The sequence below is a fragment of the Oncorhynchus mykiss genome, chromosome 10 (genome assembly GCF_057628025.1).
Source record: "Oncorhynchus mykiss isolate SJ-2025 chromosome 10, ASM5762802v1, whole genome shotgun sequence".
Taxonomy (NCBI): Eukaryota; Metazoa; Chordata; class Actinopteri; order Salmoniformes; family Salmonidae; genus Oncorhynchus; species Oncorhynchus mykiss.
The window spans coordinates 34,930,001-34,935,301 of record NC_143031.1 but is presented as its reverse complement, the minus strand read 5'-3'; positions in this window follow the sequence as shown (position 1 = coordinate 34,935,301).

Here is a 5,301-nt window from a genome sequence, read left to right as displayed (position 1 = left end):
AGGAGAGTTGTATGGCATTGAAGCTTGCATGGAGGGTTGTTAACACAGTATCCAAAGAAGGGCCAGAAGTATACAGAATGGTGTCGTCTGCATAGAGGTGGATCAGAGACTCACCAGCAGCAAGAGCGACCTCATTGATGTATACAGAGAAGAGAGAGTCGGTCCAAGAATTGAACCCTGTGGCACCCCCATAGAGACTGCCAGAGGTCCGGACAGCAGACCCTCCGATTTGACACACTGAACTCTATCAGAGAAGTAGTTGGTGAACCAGGCGTGGCAATCATTTGAGAAACCAAGGTTGTCGAGTCTGCCGATGAGGATGTGGTGATTGACAGAGTCGAAAGCCTTGGCCAGATCAATGAATACGGCTGCACAGTAATGTTTCTTATCGATGGCGGTTAAGATATCATTTAGGACCTTGAGCGTGGCTGAGGTGCACCCATGACCAGCTCTGAAACCAGATTGCATAGCAGAGAAGGTATGGTGAGATTCGAAATGGTCGGTAATCTGTTTGTTGACTTGGCTTTCGAAGACCTTAGAAAGGCATGGTAGGATAGATATAGGTCTGTAGCAGTTTGGGTCAAGAGTGTCACCCCCTTTGAAGAGGGGGATGATAGGGATAGGGAGGGAGTAGGAGATAGGGAGGGAGGGAGAAGGAGACAGGGAGGGAGGGAGAAGGAGACAGGGAGGGAGGAGGAGACAGGGAGGGAGAAGGAGACAGGGAGGGAGAAGGAGATAGGGAGGGAGAAGGAGATAGGGAGGGAGAAGGAGATAGGGAGGGAGAAGGAGACAGGGAGAGAGAAGGAGACAGGGAGGGAGATGGAGATAGGGAGGGAGAAGGAGACAGGGAGGGAGAAGGACACAGGGAGGGAGAAGGAGATAGGGAGGGAGAAGGAGACATGGAGGGAGAAGGAGATAGGGATGGAGAAGGAGACATGGAGGGAGAAGGAGATAGGGATGGAGAAGGAGACAGGGAGGGAGAAGGAGACAGGGAGGGAGAAGGAGATAGGGAGGGAGAAGGAGACAGGGAGGGAGAAGGAGATAGGGAGGGAGAAGGAGATAGGGGGAGGAGTTGTTAGCTGTGTTAAGGAGGAGAGGAGTGGTGTCATCCAGGCAGCAGCAGCGAGAGGAAGTGTGTTAAACCTCTTTGCTGACCCCCGACCTCTGAGATACCATTCCCATCATCTCCTCCTCCAGCTGTCTACACTCACACACTCAAACACACACACGCACACACACAATCTTCTCTCTTCTCTCCCTTGCGCTCTCTCTCTCAGTTATTGGCAAAAAACACATCTATACTTGTTTTCCGAATAGCTTCCAACTCTCTCCCTTCCCCCTCTCAAATGCTATCCTTTGGCATCCCAGTTAAAACAATCTGTTTCTTTCTTTCTTTTCTCTCTACTCTCTTCTCTCCATCCTTACATGACTTCCTGTTCCTGACTACACAGCCTGTCTACTCCACTCCTTTCTGGAGTGGAGTCCTGAAGTCCTGAAAATTAGCATAACTATTCATCAAAGTCATTATAATAATGATCATTATACAGATTTTACACTGCAATCAACTCTCTCCAACTATCTATTATGTTATTCTGTTTTTGTTATTTCTCTGAAAATGATCCCTTTGTCTTTGCAGACACACACACACACACACACACACACACACACACACACACACACACACACACACACACACACACACACACACACACACACACACAGAAGATATGTAAGGGAAGCTGGGTTGTTGTTTCTCCTGACTTCAGAAATGTCTGAATGAATTGATTAAGATAAAGGTCTGGGCTGCTCTATAGTATATAGTTCCTGTGGATCTAATCACAGCACTGGCACAGAGCAGAGGAGGAAAGGAGGGAGGCAGAGAAAGAGAGAGAACAGTTTACAAGGAGGGAGGAAATCACCCATCTCTCCCTGTTTTCCTTTTCCCCATTGTCTCCCTACACACACACACACACACACACACACACACACACACACACACACACACACACACACACACACACACACACACACACACACACACACACACACACACACACACACACACACACACGAGAAGGATCCGCAGATGTGCGGCAAATTATCGTCTGTTTACCAACGCTCCCACCATCCCTTCCTCCTTGCATCCCTCCCTCCATCCCTCCCTCCTTCCATCCTTCCCTCGTTCCATCCCTTCCTCCCACCATTCCTCCCTCCCTGACACACATTCCACACACTGCAACTACCAGCCACAGCAGAGAAGCCTCTTTCTCCCCCACAAACACACACTCACACACACCAACACACACACACGGAAACTTCTCAAAGTTTATCCTGCTTGATTCCCATGGTATGCATGCTAATGGTGGTGCTGTGTGGAAGGAGTCTGGTTAGCCACTGTGCCCAGGCCCATACTTTAGTCCCATTTCACTGACCCTAATTGGAACGATTATCCAGTGATTCTGGTTGCCAGATGACTCCCATGTGTGAAGCACTTCTCAATATTCTGAGGGGGAACAGTCCTGACTTGAAGAAACGTGTGAATGAGAAAGGATGTGGTTTACTCATTTAGTAGTACTATTATAGTGGAGGAGAGTAGTCTTTCTTCTCCCCCCTCCCCCTCTCCACTCATTCTCCTCTCTGTGTTGTGTCTAGCAGTCAGGCACTTCTCGGGATGGCTCCAGCGTACCCCAGGACCCCGGCCCCTCTGGCCCCACTGGGTCCTCTCTGGCGCCTGCCCCTCCACGACACCTCCACCTGTCAACAGCTCCAGGCTGCAGCTGACACACACACACATGCCCAGGACGCCAGGCTCAGGAGCCCGCCGTGAAGGCCCCAAGCAGTGGGTCGGAATGCTGGAGTGGTATAGGTGGGGGTGGAGGTGGAGGTTGGAGGGTTATTCCATTCAATTCAATTCCCTATACATTATTTATCCCCATTGTGCTACTGAGTGTGACAATGCAGACAACCAACAAGAACCAACAATAATAGGCTAATGTTTCTCTTTACATACTTTACAATAAGTGTACAGGCCTGCATGAATAGACAGACATTAAAGGGATAGTAAACAAAGCATGTATTATTGTAAGCAATATTGTATACATAAAGAAGACAGTCTACTCACAACAGTTCCAATAGAGATAATGTGTATGTCCATCCTGGAAGCCTCAGCTCCAACCACATCCCAGGCTCAGGATTCACAGACCGGGCCACTCACCAACACACCGATAAGGCTGAGCTAGGGGCCACGGCCTGCTCTGCTCTCATAACCTGTTTGGTAACTGCTAACCGCTAACTGCAAACACACACGCACGCATGCACACACGCACACACGCACACACGCACACACACACACACACACACACACACACACACACACACACACACACACACACACACACACACACATACACACACACACACACACTGGTGTAGTATACTGTGTGAATGTTCTGTTTGGGCTCTAGGAATGCATTCATTGTGACTGACAGCTGTATGGAAACTTGACAGACAGGTGCTTTTGTTCCTCTAGGCCTTTGAGACTGACTCCCCAGGCATCCAGGACAGTGCCTGTATAGAAACAACAAGGGCCACATAGGAGATGCACAAGGCAGCCGGGGTAGGGGGTCGAGCAGGGAGAGGAACGCGCCTAACCCCTAACGCCTATTGCTTTAACACAGTGGTTAAAGGTTAAGGGTGGGAGTAGTATCACTCATGAGCTTCCCACTGGGCACACCACTTTATTTCAATGTGGATAATTGGCTAATATATGGTTGAGAGGTTTAGCAATGAGATTACAACCTACAGTTGAAGTCGGAAGTTTACGTACACCTTAGCCAAATACATTAAACTCAGTTTTTCACAATTCCTGATATTTAATCTGAGTACAAATTCACTGTCTTAGGTTAGTTAGGTGCACCACTTTATTTTAAGAATGTTAAATGTCAGAATAATAGTAGAGAGAATGGTTCATTTCAGCTAGTATTTATTTCATCACATTCCCAGTGGGTCAGAAGTTTACATACACTCAATTAGTATTTGGTAGCATTGCCTTTAAATTGTTTAACTTGGGTCAAACGTTTCGGGTAGCCTTCCACAAGCTCCCCATAATAAATTGGTTGAATTGTCTTTAGATTTTGCTTGATATCAAGCAAAGAGGCACTGAGTTTGAAGGTAGGCCTTGAAATAAATCCACAGGTACACCTCCAATTGACTCAAATGATGTCAATTAGCCAATCAGAAGCTTCTAAAGCCATGACATAATTTTCTGGAATTTCTGGAGTTTAAAGGCACAGTCAACTTAGTGTATGTAAACTTCTGACCATTGGAATTGTGATACAGTGAAAAAAAGCATCATGTTGTTGGGGTGCTTTGCTGCAGGAGGGATTGGTGCACTTCACAAAATTGATGGCATCATGAGGTAGGAAAATGATGTGGATATATTGAAGCAACATCTCAAGACATCAGTCAGGAAGTTAAAGCTTGGTCGCAAATGGGTCTTCCAAATGGACAATGACCCCAAGCATACTTCCAAAGTTGTGGCAAAATGGCTTGAGGACAACCATGTCAAGGTATTGGAGTGGCCATCACAAAGCCCTGACCTCATTCACATAGAAAATGTGTGGGAAGAACTGAAAAAGCGTGTGCGAACAAGAAGGCCTACAAACCTGACTCAGTTACACCAGCTCTGTCAGGAGGAATGGGCTGAAATTCACCCAACTTATTGTGGGAAGCTTGAGGAAGGCTACCCGAAACGTTTGACCGAAGTTAAACAATTTTAAGGCAATGCTACCAAATACTAATTGAGTGCATTTAATCTTCTGACCCACTGGGAATGTGATAAAAATAAATACAAGCTGAAATAAATAATTCTCTCTACTATTATTCTGACATTTAACATTCTTAAAATAAAGTGGTGATCCTACCTGACCTAAGACAGGGAATTTTTACTGGGATTAAATATCAGGAATTGTGAAAACTGAGTTTAAATGTATTTGGCTAAGGTGTATGTAAACTTCCGACTTCAATTGTACAGATGAAATTATTAAAGCAGTTTGTAAACACTATTAAAGTGACTAGTGTTCCATTATTGAAGTGACCAGTGATTCTAAGGTGTAGGGTTGAGTAACCGGGTGGCAGCCGGCTAGTGATGACTATTTAACAGTCTGATGGCCTTGAGATAGAAGCTGTTTTTTAGTCTCTCGGTCCCTGCTTTGATGCACCTGTACTGACCTCACCTTCTGGATGATAGCGGGGTGGACAGGCCGTGGCTCGGGTGGTTGATGTCCTTGATGATCTTTTTGG